At 42.6% G+C, this 25843-nt stretch overlaps 1 pseudogene; it reads right to left on the bottom strand.

Annotated features, from left to right (window-relative positions):
- Positions 1-25843, bottom strand: part of LOC148021344 (uncharacterized) — a 99928-nt pseudogene that overhangs the window by 55724 nt on the left and 18361 nt on the right.

Here is a 25843-nt window from a genome sequence, read left to right as displayed (position 1 = left end):
GGTTTAGCAGGGGGTTTTGGTACCCAAATCCATCAATTACCTGCATAATACCCTTGAGTACGTAGCAACGCTTTGGATATCCATCTCGGCGTTGTATTGACCCTGCATCGATGCCTTCATCTATAAGGCTTTGGCTTCTTTTGGGGTCTTCTACGATATTTGTAAGTCCAAATCCCGTCCTTGGCATTGTCTTTTGACCTTCTTGTTTCACGCATGGCCTCACTCACTGGTTCTCATTGTTCGAACTATGCTTGTATCAACTCTTCCAACAAGTCCTTGCTCTCGTTAGTAGGCTTGATTGTTATGTCAGCACCTTCCTTGCCTTTCCCTCGAGGTTCGATGAGGTCACCCTTGTTGAAGGTTGTGACTATCCTCATACCTGGTAGTGTCAGGTGTATCCTCATACCCGGTAGTGTCAGGTGTATCCTCATACCCGATAGTGTCAGGTCGCCCTTTTGAAGGGTCTTCCTAGGAGGGTTTCCTTCCCGTAATTAGCACTATTTGGAGGAACATGAAATAGGATAGGCAAGCTTTCAGTTTCAATTGTCACAAGGATATTGCACTTCCCTATGGGTGCTTGTGGAGGTCCCCCATGTAAGGGCTAAGAGCTACATTAGTCGGTGTCAGTTCTGGTTGGCCTAGTAGGGTCCATGCCTCATAGGTCAAGATATTGAAATCTGCTCCTTCATCAATCAGAGCATTGATGGTGTGCTCTCTTTTCGCGGTGAGTTTGACCGACCAGATGTGGATTCTCCACTGGTGTCTTGGATCGTCAGTGCAGTGCTATTCAAGGAGCATCTATCGTCAGGACTACCATATCTAGTCATTCTCACTGTTGTAGCTTGATGTTGTTGCTTTTCGCTTTGACTAAATGCAATCCAAATGCAACACGTATGTGTTTTTGTAGTGTGGCCTTTTTATCCTTGTTGGCTAGATTGGCTCATTGAGGTTCTAGGGTCTCTGTTTCTCTCTGTTTGGGTATGGGCTTTTGGTTGCTCTTTTGCAAGTGAGAATCCATGCTCGTGTAGAGCCATTATTACACTAGGGTCTATTTTGGAGGACCTGTCACAGCACACATTTTCTCTCCAACCTAATCGGGGGAGGTGCGGAGGGGACAGAGCCCCCTCTGCGAGGGTCTGGGGAAGGGTAGTCCCCCTGGCCCGTAGGGCCGTTACGGTAAATGCCATACGTGATTTGAAAGACCGTATATAGCTAAATTTTAAACTTCTTGCTCTAAGTTTTAGCCCAGTTGATCGATCTATGATATGGTTTCGGCTCTATATGGTCTCTCGGTCAGTTTCAATGTCTTCAGGTTAAAATTTGAAAAAATCTAGATTTAGCCCAATAGGTCCGAGTTGCAGGGGCCGAATGCTCGATTTGGCCCGTCTGAGGGCCAAGTAGGAAGGGCGAAATGTAACTAGTCCGAATGTCAAATTCGGCCAGCCCAAGTCTAGTTGTCCGAGGGCCGAGTCAGGTAGGCAAAGTTGATCCAAATGATCAATTCGGACGGGTCGAATGGTGGGTGTCCGAGTTAAGTGGGCCAAGTCAAGTGGTCCGAGTGGTAGTGGGCCGAGGGTTGAATGGCCAAGCAGTTCGAGGGCCGATTCTGGGACTCGATCTAGAATTGCCGTCACTCAAACACTTCAAGCGCGGCGCGTTTTTGCACTCGACTTCATGAAATTCATTGTGACGAGCGGTTGAAGGCCTTCCCCCTGGTTGAGCAGCTCTCCAGATCCAACCTACTCATATAGGGGAAGGTATAGAATTACCTGGGCTGCACAAATAACTCCCGGATGGCCAGATCGAAGCGGATCTATGCGATGAAGCTTTCTCCCTCTCTCCTGCTCTCCTGAAACCCTGCAATGCACAATGTTTCCTTTCTTGCCACTCTTGGCCCCTTATCACCCTGTCCAAGCCTGCACTCACCTCAATATTGCTTCCCTTACTAACATTCAACCCAAATTTTCATTTCTTGCCCTTCTTTTCCCTGTTTCAGCCTATTATACAGCAACAGAAAACCCTATTGTTTGCTCCAACATTTTTCTCCTATCCTTTCCAAATGCAAGGAAAAACTATAAGGAAAATACCTACACTATTCCATCATGCTTTTCCAAGTCCAAAACAACAAAAAGCTACTTGCTAAGGAGATCGAATACCTCTTCAAACTCCTCGCTTCCTACCTATCTACCTCCAGCACTGGTTTGGGGAAAACCCTACTTCAACGCTCGATTCCAAGCGCGCAAGCACTCAAGGCTTGAATCCATTGGTCCCGGCAATGGAACCAAAATGTGGGAGCTTTTGCTCAACCGCCAAGACCCACGGACCACTTATTATTCAAGGGTTCCAAGCCGGGCACTAATGGCTACCTCTCACATAGCCGACGCGCTATCCATATCTATGGGTGTAGTGAGCTTACCTCCATGCCGATCGAGTTACCTCCTCTCCTGCGCACTCCGATAGCTCCATGATCCAATGTCAAGATTGTGGGAGAGAAGGACGGAGTCTCACTTGTAGCTTTCTTGCTTGCACAATGGGGGAATACACACAAAGGTGGAGGCTGAAAACAGTTTTTCTCTTCTTAGTTATGTAAGCCAAAAGAACTCTAGTACATAGAAATAGAAGAACCCTATATATGGGTCTCAAACCAAACTCAACTAACTAAGGTGGCATACTAACTGAGCCACGAACTAGAGTAGATAAGGATAGCTGTCATCTAGCTATTATTCATGGGCGGTGTACCAACCGCATCTGCAACTGACAAGTCGGTGACATAAATGCACAATGGTCACCCTGGCATATCACGAGTGGAGCTCGATATCTCAACACTCCCCCTCGAGCTCAATCCCAATTCCTGCACACCAAGCAGGTCTCTGAACTTGCACAGCTTCTCTGCGCCCAATGCCTTCGTAAATATGTCAGCTACCTGATCCTCTGTGCTGACATAAACTAGATCAACAAGACTTAATAAAACCCTCTCCCGCACATAGTGATAATGCACCTCAATGTGCTTTGTTCTAGCATGATAGACTCGGTTATTTGCCAAGTGTATACTACTCATGTTGTCATAATAAATGACAATTGGCCCATCTGTAGGCTGATGCATATCATAAAGTAGCTTATGCAACCAAGCTACCTCACATGCAGCCATTGTTGCACCCCTATACTCAGCCTCTGTGCTCGAAAGGCAACTTTAGGCTGTTTCTTGCTACTCGAAGTGACTGTAGCACTCCCAAAAGAAAACATATATCCACTGGTAGATCGTCTATCAGAAATATTACCAGCCCAATTAGTTTCAGTGTATCCATGCAACTATATCTGAACCCCAGTCTCATAAAGTAGTCCATATTGCAATGTGGACTTCACATACTTGAGTATCCGTCTAGCCACAGCCAAATGCGGTTTCCTTGGAGCCTGCATAAACTGACTTACCAATCCAATAGCATAGCTCAAATCTGGCCTCGTAATAGTCATATAAATCAAACTTCCTACTATGCATCTGTACATAGTAGGGTCTTTGAGAAGCTCACCTGCATCTGCGCTCAGCTTCACATTCTGCTCCAAAGGAACTGAAATAGGCTTACAGCTTGTCATCCTATATTTGGACAGCATGTCCAATCCATACTGCCTCTGCAAGAGCCGTATCCCACTTGGTGATCTAATCATCTCAATGCCCAAGAAAGAACGTAGCTCTCCCAAATCCTTCATCTCAAACTTCTGCTTCAATAGCATTTTCACATGAAGGATATCTTTATCACTATCACCTGTGATAATCAAATCATCAACATAAATGACAAGCAGCATAATACCTTTCTCTGTTTTTCTCACATAAAGTGAGAAATCTGCCTTGGAAATCTGAAAGCCAATAGTGACAAGATACTGTCCTATCTTGTTAGACCATGCTCTAGGTGCTTGCTTCAAGCCATACAAGGCTTTCTTCAACCTGTAAATAAACTCAGGATGAATAGTATGCACATAACCTGGTGGCTGCTCCATATATACCTCTTCTTGCAAATCACCATGCAAGAAGGCATTCTTTACATCCATCTGATGTAAAGACCATTCCTTTGATGCATCCATAGCAATGACTACTCTTACGGTTGCCATCCTTGCAACCAGACTGAATGTTTCTTCATAATCAATGCCATATGTTTGTGCATACCCCTTGACTACTAATCTTGCCTTGTATCTGTTCACAGAACCATCTGCATTGTGCTTCACCTTATAAGCCCACTTACAACCAATTGCATTCTTACCTTTAGGCAAAGGTACCAATTCCCATGTAGCATTTGCTTCCAAGGCATCCATTTCTTTGTCCATTGATTTCTCCCATTTTTATTTTCCCATGGCTTGCTCAAAAGAAGTGGGTTCTGGTTCCTATATCACTTTGACCATATAGGCATAGTGAATGGCTGTAAATCCATCATATTTTAGCATGTCCACAGGATACCTAGCTCTGGTAGACCTGCACAAGGTAGGTTCACTCCTAGGTGCTCTCAAAACATCCCTGGTCTTCCTTACTCCAGGTGTAACAATAGAAGGAATACCCAACTCATCATCAATGCTCTGTTCTAAGCCACTGGATTCACCATCCACATAAGAGTGACCTGTATTCACATCAAACATGGGCTGATCTTTTTGTGAAACCTGCATACCACTATCTGTATTGTTTTGAGGAGATTCTCTTGATCTCAATCTGCATATCCATGGCGAAGAATGTGAACCACTGCTAGAGGACACCCCAGGCATCTACATCATCAATCACATTTACTGGTTTATACCAGCTACTCATCTCATTAAAAAAAAACATCTTTGCTCATTGTAAACTTACGAGTAGAAGGGTTATAGCATCTATACCCTTTTTGCTCTGCAGAGAATAACCAATAAAGATTCACTTATCAGCTTTTGGATCTCAACTCATCTGGCACATGAACATAGGCAATGCAACCAAAAATTTTCAAATGAGAAATATCTGGTTTCCTACCAGTATACCTCTCCTCTGGAGTCATGCCATGTATTGCTGTAGTGGGAGTCCTGTTCATTATGTAGACTGCTGTAGCAACTGCCTCATCCCAGTAAAAATCTGGCAGGTCTTTTTCATTGAGCATGGCACGAGATACCTCTCCAATATGCATGTTTTTTCTTTCTGCAATTCCATTTTATTGTGGTGTATGACTACATGAATATTGATGCTTTATGCCATGCTCATGCAAGAACCTTGCAAACTCATTTGAGAGGTACTCTCCTCCTCCATCTGACCTTAGGCATTTTATTTGTAGGCCTGTTTCTTTTTCAACCATAGCTTTAAAAGTTTTGAAATGCCCAAAAACTTCACTTTTCTTTTTCATAAAATACACCCAAACTTTTCTGCTATAGTCATCAATAAAAGTGACAAAATAATGACAGCCTCCACGAAATGCAACTTTAGTAGTCCACACATCAGAGTGGATTAATTCCAATGGCTTCTTACTCTCTTGAACATGTCTAGGAAATGGTTTCCTTGCCTGTTTTCCAAATTGACAGGCTTCACATATCTTATGCATTTCTGCAACCTTGAATTTAGGCAATCCTGTAATAATATTTTGGGCTTGCATTGATTTAAGTCGTTGTACATTAACATGACCAATGTGTTTATGCCAAATATCAATATCTGCAACTACACCGGTCCCATGTGCAAACATTGCTGCACTCAATTCAGGCATGTCTGCATCCAACGTAAACATTCTGCCCTTCTTCTTTCCTTTTGCTATCAAGCGACCTTTATTTTTCATATCCTCAACAAAACATCCATGAGAATTAAATCTGACCTGCAATCCCTGCTCAACCATTTGACCAACAGAAACTAGGTTCTTGGTGATATTCGGGACATGAAATACATCCGATAGGTATTTCTTTTTCCCATCCTACATAGACAAAGGAATTTTTCCAATCTGCACAATAGGATGTGCAGTATCATCACCAGTCTCCACAAATCCTGGTTTTTTCATTTTCCTTGCACCTTGCATCCATTCTGCATGACCTGTCAAGTAGTTTGATGCACCTGAGTCAACATACCACACATCGTTGCTTTCTTCTACACTTGTCACAGAATTGGTCATGTGCTGTACCATAAACAAATGCTCATTTCTGTCATCACCCTGTCTACTAGAAGATGTATAATTTCCTTGTTGCAATTTTCCATTCATGATGTCATTTTGCTTTTTATAGTAGTCTTTAGCCATATGACCCATTTTACCACAGTAGTAGCATTCAACATTGCTGTTTGCATTTTGGCCTCTTTGCCATCCACCACGACCTCTTTGGCTCCCCCTACCTCTAGAGTTACCACGTCCTCCTCCATAGGACTGGTTTTCTTGAGTTTGCTGCATATTCTGATTTCTACCATGGCCTCCAGATCGGCCTCCTCTACCTCTGCCTCTACCTCTTCTAGCATTTGAGTAGAAGATAGCTTCTTTTGAAGTTCCTCTTGAAGAAGATGCACCACCATTTCTCTACTCCTCAGAAATTAGAAGAGCAATCAACTCCTCAAAATCAGGAAATCTTTCACGGACAGAAATGGATGTTCGGAACTGTGCATAATCCTTTTCTAGACCATTCAAGGTCACAGAAACTAAATCATCATCTTCCACTGGCGACCCAATGGAAGCAAGTGCATCTGCAATCTTCTTCACCTTCATGTGGTAGTCATTGATGCTCATACTTTCTCTTTGCACATTGTGCAACTCTTGCTTGAGCTGCATTTTCCTGGCTTGCGTATTTGTGCTATACATTTTTGACAAAGTATCCCATGCCTCCTTTGGCGTACTTGCATCTTGAATATGCACAATCATAGAGTCTGAAATGCTGATAGACAGCCAGTACATAACTTTCCTGGCTCTCTCATGCCATGCTTTAAATGCCTGCATTTGTTGTTGATTGGGAACATCAGGAAGAACTGGTTCTTCTTCATTTCCTGCAACGAATTCCCAATACCCTTTTCCCATAAGGAAATTTGTCATTCTAAACTTCCATGCTTGGAATTTGTTCTTGTCAAGCTTTTCAGTGACAATATGTGAAAGAGAATCAGACGCCATTACAGAACACTGCAAAAAATTCTGTCACTGCGAAGAACACAGCTTCAGCCTCACAAGGGCAAATCTGCAAACCTGACGAAAGTGGTATTTGACCACATAGTCACTTCCTAGTGACGATTTTGCATCAACAAGCAACAAGGATGATTCTGTAACTCCCAATGTCTCTGGGCACAGGCATACGATGCAATTTCTACAGTAACTTTTCACCGACCTATAGAACAGTGCCCGCACAGCAAAAAACAGGGCCTTTTCCTGAGTGCGTACAGGTCAAAAAAACAGAGCAACCAAGGGTTAAAGCCCTCTCCCGCAGCATATACTGCCCTCTTGCTACACTGCGAAGGGCGTCTCAATCTGAGACAATGCACTCTTGCACTTTCCGACTGTGCTACCTGCAGAGACTTGCTCCCAAAATAGAAAAATGAAAGCAACACTGGTCCTCTTACCAGAACACGGCGAACTTGGTTTGCTTTCTTGAGCTCCTTACCATGAACAAGGTTCTGATACCATGTCAAGATTGTGGGAGAGAAGGAAGGAGTCTCACTTGTAGCTTTCTTGCTTGCACAATGGGGGAATACACACAAAGGTGGAGGCTGAAAAGAGTTTTTCTCTTCTTAGTTGTGTAAGCCAAAAGAACTCTAGTACATAGAAATAGAAGAACCCTATATATGGGTCTCAAACCAAACTCAACTAACTAAGGTGGCATACTAACTGAGCCACGAACTAGAGTAGATAAGGATAGCTGTCATCTAGCTATTATTCATGGGCGGTGTACCAACCACATCTGCAACAACTGACAATTCGGTGACATAAATGCGCAACGGTCACCCTGGCATATCACGAGTGGAGCTCGATATCTCAACATCCAAGTGCAAGCTTCAAGCAAGCTCCATCCTCAAGCTCCACGCTCCAAACTCCATAGCCACGAGCAAGACAATACAAGAGAAGAGAAGAGAAGAGAAGAAGAGAGGGGAAGATGGAGAGCTTCTCCTCCCCAGTCTCTCACCCTCACACACTCACTCCCTTGCACTATCACACTCCCTCTCTCAAGCACAAGCTCAAGCAAGCAAGAAGAAGAAGAAGAAGAAGAAGAAGAAGACCCACTTTTGGCCACACACAAGAATGAGCTTCTCATTCACTTTTCAACTTTATATACAAAACCCTAAATTCCTTTTGGGTGGTCATCCCCTTATCCCCTTTTTTACATGGCCGGCCGTGGCCTAGGCCCTTTTTCCCATTGCCCTTCTATCTTCCTAGCTTCCTTCCTACCGCCCATCTACCTTTACAAATTGCACGGGTGAGAGCCGGGTGCTCTTTAAATTAAACCATGATGCGCTTGCGCTCTTTTACAAAAGTATTGAGTCACGCTTTTTCTTGTGCGCCTTTTTTCTTTATTTAGGACTTTTCTGCATTTCTTGTGCTTCCATATTTTTCTTGGCGCGCCTTCGTCTTCCGTTTCACTTTTGCCTTGGCCTTTGTCTTCTACTTTAGCTTTTCCATATTTTCCACCTTGTTCTTCTAATGGTTAATATCAACTCTCTTCAGAATCTATTTTGGGCCATAGAAGCGATGGGGTAACTTGTTACTGCTGCCCTATTTCAGAGTCGAGTAGCGGGACTTAGGCACTTTCAAAAGGACCAATTCCCCTTCCTGGAACTCCAAATGCCTTCTTTTCTCATCAGCATAGAGCTTCATGTGTGTTTGGGCCTTTTGAAGGTTCATTTTATATTACTGAAGTAAGGCTTGCATGCGATCCATCTCGCCCTAACTCTGAGGATTGATCTTAACATTAAATATGATTCTGGGGAGGGGAACCTTATACCCATATAAGGCCTCAAAAGGAGAAACTCCAATGCTAGAGTGTGTGGAGTTATTATATGCAAACTTAGCCAAGTGGAGCCATATATTCCAACTGTGTGTGGAGTTATTAGCCAAGTGGAGCCACATATTCAAACTTAGCCAAGTGGAGCAAATGCCAGAGTGTGTGGAGTTATTATTTGAAAAAGTGCCTCAAATATGTCTCACGCCATTTGTTCACTCTTTCAGCTTGGACATTAGTCTAAGAGTGGTATGCAGTGGATTGGGCAATCTTGGTCCCCATGGAGGTGAAAACTATCTACCAGAAGTTGCTCATAAACTTTGCATCCCGACCATGCACAATAGCTTGTTGTAAGCCATGCAACTTGAATACATTTTCCATAAATTGAGTGGCCACCTGAGAGGCAGTGTATTCAGTCTTAGTGGGGATAAAGTGCGAAGCTTTGGTGAGGCAATTAACTGCCACATAGATATTGTTCCACCCTTTCTTAGTTGCGGGTGTGATGTGAGTCCATTTCCCTTCAAGGATAGGGAGAGGTTGCAAGAGGCGAGCAAGCCTGAGTGTACTGTCCTTGTTCTGTTGGCATGGAACACATTTGGTCACAAAGTCCTTGACATCCCTCCATAAGACTTTCGAATGAAAGCTCTTAGCAATCCTGTCATATGTTTTGAAAACACGCGAGTGACCAGGAGTGGGATAAGAATGCATCTCTTCCATGATCTTCTGTGTGAACGGGAAGTGTGGGATGACAATCTTGCCATGGGACCAAATAAGGCCATGCTTGAGCTGATATTGGGAGTTTTCAGCCATGACTCTATGTTGTAATTTCTAAAATATATGACTGAAGTGATCATCTAGCAAGTAAGCCTCTTGAAGCTCTTCAACCCAATCATTATGCAATTTAGAGATAGATGATACTCTGCATGCCCACATTCAAGAGAGTCAATCAACCACTATATTATCCTTGCCCCGAGTGTACAAAATGTCAAAGTCATAGTTTTGTAAGGTTGCCACCTATCGCCTTTTCTTAGGAGTCAAAGTGGATTGAGTCAAGAAGTACTGGAGGACTCGGTGGTGGTCACTTTTTACTTGGAATCGACTACCATACAAATAGTGGTGCCATTTCTTGATGGCATGGAGGATGGCCAACATCTCCTAGTCATATACGTTCATTTGCATCTCCTTCTCATCAAGCTTGCAGCTCTCGAATGCAATCACACCATGTTCTTGCAACAATACTGCACCAATACCCCTGCCACTCGCATCACAATGAATGGCAAACAATTTAGAGAAGTCAAGGCAAACAAGGATGGGGGCAAAAGTAAGCATGTCCTTTAACTATTTGAAGCTATGATTAGCAATGGCATCACAAAAGAATGACTCTTTTTTAAAGCGATCAGTCAAAGGTGCTACAATGGTGGTATAATTCTTAATGAAGCGTCTAAATAATGAAGAGAGATCAAGGAAGCCATGCAAAGAAGTGGTGGTGGGAGGAGTTGGCCAGTCTCTAACACATTGCATCTTCTTTAGGTCACCTGTATGCTATTTTTTCTCACAATGTGTCCCAAGTACTCTACGGATGTCTGCATGAAGGTGCATTTGCTCTCCTTAGCAAAAAAGGTAATGCTCTCTCAATATATCAAACACCCTTCTAACATGTGTCAAGTGCTCCTTGGATGACTTGTTGTAAATGAGGATGTCATCAAAGAAAACAAGCACAAACTTAAACAGAAAGGGTTGTAGGATTTTGTTCATGAGGCTTTGAAATGTGGCGGGGGCATTAGTTAACCCAAAAGGCATCACTAGAAAATGATAAAGTCCAAGATCATTCGTGAAGGTTGTTTTAATCTCATCTCCCTCCCTCATACGAATTTGATGGTAGTCAGAGCGTAAGTCAATCTTAGTGAAAAAGAATGCCCCTTTTAACTTATCTAGCAAATCATCAATCTGTGGATGGGGTGGCAGTTCTTCACCATGATTTTGTTCAAGTCTCTGTAGTCAATGCACATGCAAAAGGAGCCATCTTTCTTCTTGACTAACAAGATAGGGGATGCATAGGGGGAAGATCTTAGTTCAATGAAACCCATCTCCAACAACTCCTCAACTTGCTTTGCAACCTCTTCACGCTCACACTTGAAGAGTCTATAAGGGGGCTTTTTTACTGGCTTGGAATGGGGCTCTAAATCAAGTGAGTGGTCTAATTGCCTCTTAGGAGAAAGGGTTGTGGGCATCTAAAATTAGTCAATGTATTCCTCAAGTAAGGCTTGCAAGGTTGAATCATTAGATAGTATAGAGGGTTGACTTGAATTGTCCTTGTTCAATTGCAAAACAGAGATTTGTGAGCATTTCTTAAACTCCCTTTTAAGTTGCTTTGCTGTAATAAGCTGGAATTCAGTATGATCTTGAACTCCCTCTAGGTGTATGGGTTGTCCATGCATCATAAACTCCATGTAGAGCCGAGAGAAGTCTATAGCAAAAATTTCCAATTGTTTCATCCAATCATATCCCAAGACAACATCAATGGGGCCCATATCAAGGGCAATTAGATCAACTAGTGCCACATAATTTTCAGCCAAACATAAGAGAATTGCAGGACATACATGTGTGCTGATTTCTTCTTCTCCATTTTCTACTTGGAACTTCAAGGGGTGGTGTAATGCCATAGGGGTGCATTTCAACCAATCAATGGTTGATTTATTGACAAAACTATGAGTGCTACCATTGTCCATAAGGATGAAGACATGTTTTCCATTGATATTTCCTTGAATGCGAAGGGTGCTGGGGCTTTGGGAACCTGTCCAAGCATCCAAGGAGATAGAGCAAAGGGAAGTGGTAGATGGGTGGGATGTCAGATCAAGTATCCGTGATAGATCACCGCCCGGGTCGAAGGCCATATCCTACGGGTCATAGAATTGCTCGTGATCAACATCCTCCGTAGACTTAGCCTGGTCGGTGGGCAGGTCATCCTCATCATTGTGCCAATATTTCATGATATACATGCTATGAACCTTGACCCTAATTGTCTTGTACGGGCATTTGGAGGCATGATCAACAATGTACTTATCTCCACATTTAAAGCATAGTCTCTTTTCCTTCTGGTCCTTCACAACATTTGGAGAAATGAAGCATTGGCTACTGGATCCATGGGAAGGTGATGCAGTGATCCATTTATTTTCAACATACTTATTCTCAACATTAGAGCCAAATACTATCCTAAAAGTACCCATTTTTCTTTCAGCATGGAAGGTGGAGTAAGTGGGTACTTTGGGGCTGTTATTAGGCATAGAAGTGCCCTGGAAACCCCATCCCTATGGGGTTGTCCAAAACCTTGCTGAAAATGCTAATTCTTGTAGTACTTGCATGCATATCTCTTAACTAGTTCAATTACATCAAATAGTGTGGTGGGTTTCTAAGCCATGACATCCACTGATAGGCTTGGTTCCAACCCATAGATATATTTGTGCAATTTAGCATCATCGCTAATGCTCTCCACATATATGGTCAAGTTCATGAACTAATTTGTATACTCACATACAGTGAGGTTACGTTGGTCAAGAGTGTACCATCATCTTGCCAACCACCCTTTTTCCATAGGAGACACAAAGACTTGAAGCATGTGCAATTTAAAATCTTCATAGTCAATGAATTGATTATTCTCTCAGTTGATATAGTGCCACCATGTGTGGGCAAATCCTTCTAAGTGGAGAGAAGCAAAAAGTATTTTATGATCATTAGTGCAAGGGTAGATATTGAAGCAGGACTCCAACTTGGGCTTCCATTCCTCTAAGTCAGATGGTGAGGGGGATTGCCCATTGTACTTTGTGAGGATGATCTTGTCACACAATTCATTAGGGCCATGCTGCCCATACATCCTGTGGTAGCCATACATGCCTTGTTGTCCATACATCGCATGTGGTGCATTGATCCCAAGTTTTCCATTTTAGTTAGGCTGTCCACCATGATTGCCAAGTTGTCCATTGGTACCATATTGTCCATGATGGGGTTGATCCATATAGAGTGCACAAGGGCTTTGAGGGAGAGTGGGGGAATTTTGACCAAGGGCGGGGGAGGGCCTCTGAGGGATGTTGGCTACATGGTTGACAGGGGAATTCAACAAGGGCTCATCCTGTGTATGAGAGGGTTCGCCAATCTTGTAGGTAGAGGGGTAATTCCCCTAGCACTAATTTCACCCTGTGGACCATGCAATGGCTCTTGATGTGGAGGACGTCTAGACTCATGTCTAGAGTCATTGACCTTCTCTTGGGTTGAAGCAATAGCTAATTGAACAACAAGAGTAGTGAGTTGCTCCAAGGTCCCTCGAGTCTTAAATTTTAAGAGGGCCACGTGTTTGATGGATTCATCAAACTTGGACATCATTTGCCAGTGCTTGGTGACCATGTCATTATGCCGTTCCATGTGACAAAGCTCATGCTGACATAGGGTGTGATTGAGCAAGGTGTACAGGTCCGTTTCATGCATTTTCTACTATACATCACTATGGTAATCTTGTGTCGAACTCGGTTCCTCATTCATGGAGGTTTGGGAGTCTTCAATCTCCCTTTGGAGGTCCTCTTAGGCCTTGCTTTTACCTTTCTGGCCAACCATCTAGATGCAGTCCACAGGACCTGCTGTCAGTAAATGGGGCGTAAATTTTTGTAGGAAACTTTGATTGATGAGATTTTTGGTTTAGGTTGGAGGGGAAAAAGTTCTCTTCGAGAAGAGCTATTAACATTTGTGACAGAAAATGATTAGAATTTACAATAATGTAATTATTGTGCAGTCTGCATATGTCCACAATGACCCTATGCACAAAAATGGGCACAACTTGCAAACTGTAGCTCCGATTGGGGAGGTGTTTGATTCCAATCGGAGGGGAAAAATCCCTATTCAAGGTGGCTATAGGCTTCACTCCCATATTCAAAAGAAAAATTTTTGCAATAGGAACTTCTTGGATGTCTTGCAGGATTATGACCAAAAACATTGCATGTCTATTATTGCAAAAGCCTTATATGAATGGAGCATAATTAGAGAGGCCTGATCAACAACATAAATAGCATTCTAATCATATTGAGCATTATCCCCAAGCACCATTGCATACCCATCTTCTCTGCCATCAATTCATAAGTAAATTCACTACCATACATCTCTTCTGATTGCATGCACTTCAAGTGTCATATGTGGGTGCCATTAGCATTGAGGAGGAGTCCAAGGGGGATTATTGCATTAGGGAAAGTGGAGATCATGGGGAAGTTCTTGCGCCTACATACAAATATCGGGCTTTAGATCATTGGGAGGTGGGTAGAGTTCCCCCCGAGCTGGGTTGTGCACTCCTTTAGGGTCTTAAGTAGTAAGGGAGGGTCACCTCTCTTTTCTCTTACCACCTCGCATGACATCGGCCTTTTTCCTCAGACAGAGTATACATGGCATACATTTTTATTAAGCAATTAGCATGAGATGCATTGAAAAGGAGACATTGGGCCTTTTCATGAGATTCAAGGAATGGACAAGGGTTGGGGTAGGGGTTACCTTGGCAGTCCAGTGACTCACTGACTGCTACTTACCCAATTTACAATGGCTATTATTCACTTTGAGTCTTATCCCACGGCACAAGACAAAATGGGGATTAATGTCAACCAATACAATGAATTTTCAGGATTAGAAATGATGCATGCATGCAAAGGGAATTGAGCTGATCCTATGCAATCTTGAATCTCTCGAGTAAGGGATTAAGCTCAGCAATGTTGAGATATTAACAATCAAACCTGATGTAGCCTCTTTGTATGAGGTAGTTTGGGATGAAGACATGTAGGTTGTAGGAATCCCATATGCACAGAAAGGGAAAACTGTACCTATCCAACAACTATAAAGCATTGTACTTGACTACCACTTTTGATATATGAATGAATACATGATGATACTTTTCTTTATTAGTTAGTGTCAGTATTGTACTTGTCAGTCCTACACAAGATTGTGTTTATGAGTCCAAGCTTCCATCTTGGAACCTAATTCACTTGTGTAATAGTTGTGGTCTTCAGTCAATGTCATCATGAGTTTAGCCTATGCTTACAAGCGGCGTGCCATAGCCATGCTCTAGATTCCATACATTTTCACATGGTATCAAAGCTCAGCTAAGCATGGCACAACTCTCCTTTCACTCCTCTTAGCTCCTTTCCATCTCTACTCAGCTCAGTTTGAGGTACTGGACCCTATCTCCAACTTCATTTGCATTCCTACCTTCAATGAAGGTTCCATGGCAGCCATAGCCAGCAACACCCTATCAGCTTAAAGCTTTCATATCTCTCTCCACAAGCCAAATCTCTCTGAACTTCCTTCTAGAGAAGTGTTTCTCTACTTCTAGAGCTCCTCCCTGGCACCTCAAACATTGAGATTGGGCAACTATAGCTTCAACATTGCTTCTTTTTAGAGTCATTGCCATAACTGTATCTATGGACAACACCTACCTACCTCTGTTGGAGTAGCCATATCTCATCAACCAGCCCATATCTCTTCAATATTTCTTCTCGAGAGTTTTTCTTTAGGTCAAGATGCAACTTCTTAGTACAAAAATCAAGGAGATTAATGCACACCATGCCCGACATTTGCATTTTTCCAAATCTGGGTGCAATTATGACAGTGACCACTTTGAAGGCTTAGATATCTCAACTCAGGAAAATGAGTAAAAACGATGCATCTTAGGGGGAGTTAGACCCATTAGTGAGGGTCCTCCATCTCAAGGGGTTTGAGCAGATTTGATCTGTGGAGCTTGTAGGAGCTCATTTACCAGTCATTGGTCCCTGTTTTGACAGGACAGCCATAGCCACTTACCTTCAAGCTCATTTTTTCCTTCATTTTCTCTCTCATGCCACTTAAACCAAGCCAAGGACATGCTAATCTGAAGTTTTCAGCAAGTATTCAACCATAAAATCAGCAAGGAGGGGAAGCTATGAAGAGTTTTTGAAGATCATCGAGTTAAACTCAAGCAACAAACATCAAATTTCAAACTAGTATCTTTTGATACTTCACTGCCATTGCTTGTGTCTTTTGACACATACAAAGATACACTCATTGCTGGTTATTCTCAATCATTTGAAGTTGATTTCCATCATGGGAATGACCAAAATCAAGTCTTTTATGAAGATGCTTCTCATCATGAAGAGTAACATTACTCTTGTTGCTCAATTCAACTACATGGAAGACTTGTTTATTCCGCTTGCAAGGATGGATGGATTTACTTGTTTTGAAGAGCAATCGATGAATTTATTTGAAGATTTTGAAGACATTTCTGTTGCCTCAAAGACAATGATACCTTTGCTTGAGGGGGACATGGACATAAATACTGATTCAACTGTTGCAAGCAAAGTCAATGAAGGAGTAGATCAAGAGGACCAAAAGAACAAGAATAATAAGAAGAAGCAGAAAAATCATGAAGACTTTGAAGTGGCAAACAAAGTGAAGTACAAGTACAGGAAGCTAGACAAGAAGAACTGCAATGAATCAAATATCTATGTCAAAAGAAATGCTAAAAACTGCAAGGGCCTCATGGTCCTTGATCCTATTGTTTACTAATTTTTTTAGCCTTGTAATGTCTAGCCAAAATGTATTTATCATAAGCTTGTAAAACTCCTCATGTAGCCTTGTACTACAGCCTCTGTAAGGCCCGTGCTATAGCCTCTTTGAATGTCCATCATGTTTTGGTACCTACACTTAGCCTTTTCTGTGACAGCGTCTGGTGTTTTTCCATGTTTATGGTGTGCCCACACTTTGCAGGTGTTACTTTCACTAAAGCCTCTACACACTTTGTACTTTTTGGTTGTGATTGAGGAGGAGTGTTGAGATATTAGCAATCACACCTAATGTAGCCTCTTTGTATGAGGCAATTTGGGATGAAGACATGCAGGCTGCAGAAATCCCATATGCACAGAAAGGGAAAATTGTACCCATCCAACAACTATAAAGCATTGTACTTGACTACCACTTTTGATAGATGAATGAATACATGATGATGCTTTTCTTTATCAGTTAGTGTCAGTCTTGTACTTGTCAGTCCTACACAAGATTGTGTTTATGAGTCCAAGCTTCCATCTTGGAACCTAATTCACTTATGTAACAGTTGTGGTCTTCAGTCTCGATGTCATCATGAGTTTAGTCTATGCTTACAAGCCACCATAGCCATGCTCTAGATCCTGCGTATTTTCATAAGCAAGTGACTAAATTTGAGAGATTGAGATCAAATTGACATAGCTCTTCAATGCTTTGAATCATAGCTCATCATGATGACCGTGTTCTTTGTCAATCAAGCCTGGTTGGTTGGGGCATTTCCATGGAAGAAGCCTTCAACATTCGAATGCTCTTGATAATGATGATGGCTCCTGTGCTTATTCCTAAACTTGAGCTTCAGTGAGGGAAAGCTTCAAGTGAAGCTTTCATAGTTGTCCACAAAGCTCCTATGCAAGCTGAGCTCCACGTCTTCAATTCGAGTAGGGAAGGGCAAAAGGGGTTGAGAGCTCTCTTGGTGGCTGAGCTCCAAAGGTTGTGGATTGGGATCAAGAGCTTGGATTGAGCAATAATGGCTTCCCATAAGAAATTGCCCACATGCAATTGCACTTGCCCACAGGCAAAGTTTAGTAGGAGATTCAACCAGGGTTTCAATATCGGAGGGGAAGGGATCAAATCTGACTGAAGAAGAGGGTTCCAGCTCTTGTCCCAAGAGGTCAAGAGTGCTAGGGGAACGGCCAAGAGTAGGAGTAAGAGGCAGGAAGAAGCCAAGGGCAGTAGCGCAAATTGCGCGCAAATTGTGGGATGCTTCTTGCTGCCTTTGGTAAGGATTCCTTGGCCACCTAGGTGTTTAAACTCTAACTGGAGATGGTGGGGATCAACCTCTAAGGTTGACTAATGGTTTGGAGATGGTTGAAGGAAGCTTGGAGAGTTTATGTTGGTTGGCAACCATAGTAGCTTGCAAGTTGGAGAGAGAAGGAGGGCTGAGGCAAAAAGTAACTGGGATTTTTGCCCTCTTTCAACTCCTGGAACTCCAAAATCGGCCTAGGACCCCTAAACTTTGCATGAAAGGAAGTGACGACCTATTATTTTAACTGTTTTACCTCCAGATATGTCTGAGTCTCTAGCCATGGCTCCTGCTTGCTCCAAAAGGCTGAGATTAACTGCAGTCCTTCTTGCTGTATTTGTACCTATAAGTTAAGTAACTAGGAAGGAAGAAAGGGGAAAGGAGAAAAGGAACAAAGCCTGAAGCTCTGATATCACTTGTAATGAATGGAACTGAGAGGAGAGAAAAGAAGAGTTGAAGAGAGAGAAGGAGAGCAAGAAGAAGAGAAAAGAAGACTAGAAGAGGAGAGAGAAATACATAAAAGAGGAGAGAAGGGAGAAGGGAGAAGGAAGCCATGGAAGTTGAGATAAAGGTGAAGAGTATGTTCTTGATAATAAATGTTTGTCCTAATCTAGGGCTCTTAAACCTTATATACCCCGGTCAATGTGACTAGGTGTCTAGACCCTAGTCGGAGTGTATCCTTCTTGTTACACTTACTTTTGTTGGATGTGTTGCAATACTTGGAAATGAAGGAAGAAGAGTTGTTTTCCGTCATAGTTAGAGATTCGATGTGGAAGACCTAATCGATTATGATTACATGGATGTGCATCCGACAATGGCAGAGATTGGAAGATATGATGGCACAAGCCTAGATACAGTGAGTGCCATCATAGTAGCACAAGAACAAATTACCTCGGTTGAAGAAGATTACCTTGTGCTAGTACTGAATTTGAAGTACTACAACATGATCTATTTGGACCAAGGCCCTAGCTTTCTACCAAGAAGTTTGTAGATTCCTTTGTCCAAAGAGGTGCCTCGTTGACACATGAGGAAATGAAGATACAAGATGATCTAGAGAAGGTAAGATTTCTAACTACCATATATTTTGATGCAATAAAACTTGATGGTAGAGTGCATTGGGTCCTCCAGAGTCCCATCTTGGCAAAAAATGATGCCTATAGACTGCCCTGTCCGAACTCACTAAGAAAGTGGCCCCAAACGATGCCAGACTAGGGTAGTTGCATGCATCATTTTTTGCCAAGATCTCATTGGTAGACTTCGGGGGACGCGATGCACCCTATCGTCAAGTTTCGTCACTTTTTGATAACTCTAGGTTAGTTGCTAATTATATTGTTTGATTTGATTTTGTCATTCAGAACATATTATATATAGATGAGTTTGCATCAAGGTAAGGAGGAGATCGGCATGTGGATCGATGGAAGGATTCAACTCTAAAGGATTACATTGGCAACCTTGTTGTAGAATTGGCGGTCTTCCGTTAGAAGTGCTCACCCCCCCAGAGGATAGGAAACAATCATGAAAATTCAAACTTTGACCAAGTTTGGACCTTTTCGAGCGATGCCTATGACATCTAGCTTGGAGAAGGTGGTGCTAGTCAAGTGGTCAAAGCTTCTTTACTTGTTTGACCAAATGCGTGGTGGAGCAATGTGTGTGCTTACTACATTAGGTGACCTTGCTAAAGTGCAAGGGGTGGGTCCACTTTCCTACTGGGTAGGCCATCCTCCACTCGCGCCCAAAATCTTCCCATCGCTGTAAGCTCCAAGTCTTACATAACTTCCCGAACAACCTTATGAAAAGATATTTTCGGGATGAGAAGCTCATATCCGTGCTAGATTATCCTTATCTCTTGAAGGGAAACAATGCCAAGTTTCCATCTCCTCTCCTTCTATGGTGGTCATTGTGCTCTGGGGAGCACCTATTGCTGCACTAGAGGAGGCTCCACCTTGTGCTCCAAGTGGCGGGCCTTGGCATGAGACCTTCTCATGGCCAAAATGGTGACATGCTTGCTTAGTGTGTGCCATGGAAGCTCTCGATGAGAGCAAGATGGAGAAGAGATAGAGGTTGGGGATGTGAGAATGGAGGAAGCAAAGAAAGCAAGATGTGAAAATGAGAAGAAGAATGAACCTTTAACCCATTTAAATCCCAAAATCGGGTTAATACAACTTCATACGCACTGTCCATCGTGTGATTGTAAATCCATAATCTTTTATTAGAATGCAATGAAACTTCACACGTTGTCGTATTGCTGTGCATTCGAGGTGTGAAAATCACCCAAAAGTTGTGCATGAGATTTGTTACTTTGTACATACTTTGACGTAGACGTTGTGCTTTGCTTTGCTTGAACATTTTGCTTTCAGTTGGTCATGTTCAATTTTACAGAAGAGACAAGTGCTGTTTGGGATTGAATCTGATATTTGGTATAAACAAATTAGAAGGAGAATGAGTTCTAGATCTGCAATGAGTATGGTTTTTCCGAGCTTCACAAGTTGTTTGCTTATGCTGAAGATGCAAATGGTATCGACAAGGGAGTTTAAGAAGACCAGTGAATTTTCAGATGAACATGAGGCTCATGTGTTGCCCTTGAGCATGGGTCCATCTGCTTGCATATATCTAAGTCTCTGATCTGAATAGTGCAAGGTTTTTTTTTGTGGAAATGTACACCCATAACCATAAAACAGAGTTGTCCAGAACTTGTTGTTGTGTGGGGCATTGGACAATGCATGTGGAAATATGACCATGCCGGTGTTCATAATGCTCTTCAAAGCTACAACTAGAGTCCAGTTGTTCAGCAGATGATTGCTGCATTTTCAGTTTTTTTTCCTTGCAGAGGATTATTCACATGATTGATTTTCTATCTTGAAATTCGTCAAGGTCCTCTGTGGACGCGACTTTTCTTTCAAAAATCCTTCGACATCTTTGGTGAACCCGACATGAAAGCGTCGCAGAAATTTCAGGATGGGAGATACTTCAGCCTCTATTTCAGCCTCTTCTACAATTCCAGCTGCGTCTACTTCAGCTCCATCAATGACTGCTGCGTCAAGTACTTCAACGGAGGATCTAAAGCAGATTTTGCAGAATATGTCCATGTATATGCAGCTCCAAAATCAGCAAACACAATTGTATATGCAGCAGCAACAACAATTGCATCAACAGTAGTTGTCCCAGCAAAGGCAACTCTATTCGGAGCAGGAGAATGCAAACAACGCGACTAAGGCTATTGAAGCAGTTGAAAATGAGAAGAAGCTATTTGACGGGCGCAATGTTTCAACATATTTGAAGACATATGAGATCAAGATGGGGTTTTTTGGAGTTCCTACTGGACTTATGAGTAAGTACTTCTTCGTCTTGTCACACCTGCTTTGAGGACAAAAGTGACTGATCTTTTTATTCAAAATACACATTGGCAAGATTTTAAGAAGGCCTTGAAAGAAGAATACTTCCTTGAGGACTTTGGTATGGCTACTCGGCGATCATTCCGAGAGTGGGTCTACATGCCAAACAAAGGTCTCGCTGCTTCGGAGTTGATTCGAGAATTCGAAGAGAGGTATAGTCAGCTTGATGCCATTGAACAAAGAGCATTAGATGTTGAAAAAGTTGAGCTTTTCTTGCAAGCTGCAGATCCTGCTCTTCAAGAAGAATTGGGTGAGCTTCTTGAAGATCGCACGAAGCCTATAGGTCTTAAAACTGATTGGCAGGATGCTCAAGATGCAGTCTCGACTTTGACCAAGAGGAGGATATGGAAGACTCACCTACAGAATGGTTCCATGACACCTACACCATCATCAGCTCCTATGCCTACTTCTATCCCTGTTATTTCTTCTCCTCCTCAGCCAGTTTCTTGGCCTATGCTAGTGCCTACTGTTGCCACTCCACCTATTCCTCCTGTTCCAAGACTGATGCCTACACCTTCTACTCCAAAACCATCCGCTCCATCGGTACCTACTTCTCTTGATGAAATAATCAAAGGCATCACAGATTTGACACTGGAGTCAGTCAAAGCGGAGTTGGTGGGTAAGTTGAAGGAGCAGTTTGCTTCGACTGCGCCTGCTACTTCTTCTAGTGCTCCTATTGCACCTAGGAGTGCTCCTAGTGCACCTAGGAGAGATCGGAGATGTATTTGGTGTGACAGTACAGACCATCAGCATTGCAGGGATTGTGACTCTTTCCAGGATGCAAGGAGGCAGAATTTGGTATATTGGGGGCAAGATGGTAAGATTTGGTTGACTGAGACAGGAGCTCCACTTGCTACCAACTTTGGTAAAGGTGGAATGAAGAAGTTAGTAGAGGACATGGTTGCGCGTACTTCTTATGTGACAGCTAGAGGTGATGCTTCTGCATATGGAGTTCAGATTGAGAAGGGATCAGAGACTCAGTCAGTGCTATGGACTTATGCTATGGAGACTACAAACAAGGGGAAAATTCAGCAAACTGTTTTGACTAGTGCAGGCTCTAGCATCAGATCAGAGACAGGTTGGGACTCGCTTGTTGACAGGTATTCTATTTATGCTTATTTGGCTAAATCTCATGGTGCAGATGTATTTGTTGAGGAGAAGCGTAAAAGGGATGAAGAAAATCCAAGTGCAGCTAAGAAGACTAGAGGGGGTGAGTTTGTTACTCCACCTACTGTAGGACCGTCTTCAAGACCAGGGCCAGATCGACAGATGGAGGATGCTCAAAAGAGAGAAAAGAGGCAAGAGCCTAGAGAGAGAAAGTAGCCAGGATTCAGATTGATGTTCGATATTGAGACATCTACAGACATGAAGAAAATCTTTAATGATAAGATACTTGGCAGCGAGGTGACTTTCACTATTTCTGAGATTTTGGGCATCTCAAAAAGAGAGTTTCAGGATCAGTTTCAGGAGGTCCTGAAGAGGAAAAGACATGCATTGGCTACCACTGATACACAGGGAGTTTTGATTGGGGAGTTGGATGAGGATGAGGATGAGGTTATGGTTGATAATGCTTCTATTTTTCTGCAGGTAGAGAAGAGGGTTCAGCCTATGCATTATGCTGAAATTGATGAGCCTATCATGATACCGCGTAGTCACTTTTCGCGGAGCCATTGGGCTAGGGCAACTACAGAGATGATGGTAAAGATTGGAGAGAAACAGGTGCCTTATGTTGCATTGGTTGATCATGATTCAGAGATTAATCTCATAGTTCGTGGAGTTTATGAGAGTAACAGATGGCCTATGGATATAGAGCATGGGTGGCGTATGAGAGCTGCCAATAATACTGCAGGTGATTTGTATGCTGCCTGTCCTAGTGTCAGGGTTTCTATTGGTGATGTAGAGGAGGATTTTCATTTCTTTGTGCAGGATTCATGCTCTTATCCCATAATTCTTGGTCAGCCATTCATTACAGAGATGCGCATGGAAACAAAGGTCATGGATGATGGATCTCCTTATGCACGGATTCGCCGTAAAGATGGTATGAGAGCAGTTCAGTTTAGGACTGTATATGTGAACCATGTTAGAAACAGGGATACTCTCAGAGATGCACCCTTGCCCACTGTGAGGGATTCGGGTTCTCATTAGGTACAGCCATTTCGCGAGACGATGGTGGTACAGAGGAGAGGAGATTGGAGTTCTCGCCTCCTGGCAGCAGTGTTTTCTCCTCTGGTTTTGTTGGGATTTCAGCAAACAGTTCGATGAGTTATCAAAAGACTTCTAGGTTGCCTAGAGCTGCCAGGCAGTTTATATGCAGGAAGGAGAAAAATTTGAAAAATGTAGGAATTTTGGAGGATGATGAGCACATAGATGGGATGTATGACAGTGTGATTTGTGCAGATACGATGTCAGAGATGGGAGATATGCTGAAAACTGATATGCTAAATTGTCACGGTAATGTATTAGTGCAGTCCCTGGACATGTTTCATGAAATTGCAGATTTTATGTCACAGATTGAGTCAAAGGCTGAGGTAACTCAGCAAAGAGTATTGAGTGCTGAAGAAATTCAGAAAACAGAGTTTCCAGCTGGTTATGATCAGCTTTTAGAGACACAGAGGGCTGAAAACTTTCAGCCAACAGAGTTTACTGCTGAAATATTTCAGCATTCAGAGTTTGGGGCTGTTTCTATGCAGTCCATAGAGCAGAGGGCTGAGGATATTCAGCCACTGGAGTGCAGAATTGCTGATTTACAGCAAGATTTATGTAATGCAGAAGAGCATAATGAAGCCAGGGTTGATACGAAATACAAAACTGTGGATAAGAAGGTGAAGCCGGTTGCTGTACCGCTTCCACCTGACAGTGATCAGCAAATAGAGAAGGCTGCTAAACAGCAAATTTTGAGGAATCCAGAGCATATTGGTCATAAGTTTTCAGCAGAGACTCTTGTTGAATTGAAAATTGGAAATGGTGATTTCTTGTTACCCATAGAGAAGCAATGCTTTCAGGAGATGCTTGAGCGTCATGGAAGGGGATTTGCTTTTTTCCCACATGAGATTGGATGTGTGAATCCTGATATTGTTGCTCCTATGGTCATTTTTGCTATTCCTCATATTCCATGGAATCTCCGACCTATTCCAGTGCCTAAAGCACACTTGCCAAAGCTGATTGATTTATTGAATGAGAAAATCAGGATGAGTATCCTTGAGCCTTCATCTGCACCATTCTCAGTGGTTTACAGTTCCAAAGAAAAATGGTACTCTCCGATTTATTCAGGACATGCAGCCAGTGAACAGAGTTACTATCAGGAATGTTGGTATAGGTCCAGTTGTGGATGAGTTTGCAGAGGCATTTGCTGGACGTGCCATCTATTCTTTGGGTGATTTGTATTCAGGATATGATCAGTTTCAGCTGGCTTTGGAAAGCAGGGACATAGCCACCATGAGAACTCCTATTGGGCTTGTCAGGATGTGTACCTTGCCTCAAGGTGCCACTAATTCTGTTGCGCATATGATGAATGCCATGCATAAGGTCCTTCGTGATTACATACCTCAGCTTACTATGCCTTTCTTGGATGATGTGCCCATTAAGGGGTGTGCAGAAGAAGAGAAGAATGAGAGCCTAAATGAGCAGGGATGCATATACTTTGTGGCTGATCATATTTCAGCATGTGAGAAGATTTTGGCCAGGTTAGAAGAAGTGAACTTGACACTTTCAGGGAAAAAATCTGTTTTTGGAGTAAATGAGGTTGTCATTGTTGGGCATATGTGTGGATATTATGGCAGGAAACCCTCACCTGATAAGGTGAATGCTATAGGCAAGATTGCAGAGTATTGTTCTACTACTTCAGAGGTACGGAGATTCATTGGTGCTTGTGTGTTTTATATGATTTGGATACCTCATTTTGCACACATAGCAGATTGTTTGTATCAGCTGCTTCGAAAGGGGCAGAAATTTTATTAGGATGAGAGCCATACTAGAGCTATGCGGAAATTGAAGAAGTTATTGCAGAATGCTCCTACTCTTAGGAAAGCGGATTATAATTATGGAAGGCCTATTGTATTGACAGTTGACACTAGTCCAATTGGCATAGGTTGGGCTGTGGGTCAAGATGATGCAGATGGAAATAGGTATGCTACTCGGTTTGGGGTGAAAGTCCTAAATGAGAGACAGAGGAGATATCCGCAAATCAAGAGGGAGTTATTGGGGATTGTCACGGCTCTCAAATGTGACAAGGAGTACTTTATTGGAGCTTCAGTTGTGGTAGAGACAGATTGCTTGCCATTGATTGGTATGATTACAAGTTGCTCTACTCCGGATATGGCTATGTTGAGATGGATTGCATACATCAAGTCATTAAATCCGGAATTTAAACACATAGCAGGGAAAGATAATCCAGTGGCAGATATGTTGTCTAGAGCCAGATATGATGATGAGGAGACTCTACTTGCAGAAGAGGATGATGCAGAAATTTCAGCCACTATGGTTGATCATGTTTGTCATGTTTATGATATTGTGGCTTTCACAGAAGAACTCTATGTTGGAGATTGGTTGCAGATTGGCAGGTACCTTAGTACACTAAGCAAAAGAGATGAATGGACAGATGAAGAGTTCAAGAAGATCAGAAGGAAAGCCTATGGTTATTTTCTCAAGGACGGATTTCTTTGGAAGCATCCGAAGAAAAGAGGCGGATTACCTTTGCGGGTTGTCTGCGATAGAGAGACACAGT

This window comes from Lygodium microphyllum, chromosome 18 (genome assembly GCF_053477565.2).
Source record: "Lygodium microphyllum isolate KBCC chromosome 18, Lygodium_microphyllum_v1.1.10, whole genome shotgun sequence".
Taxonomy (NCBI): Eukaryota; Viridiplantae; Streptophyta; class Polypodiopsida; order Schizaeales; family Lygodiaceae; genus Lygodium; species Lygodium microphyllum.
Note: the sequence above shows the minus strand (reverse complement) of the source record. Positions and strands in the feature narration are given on the sequence as shown.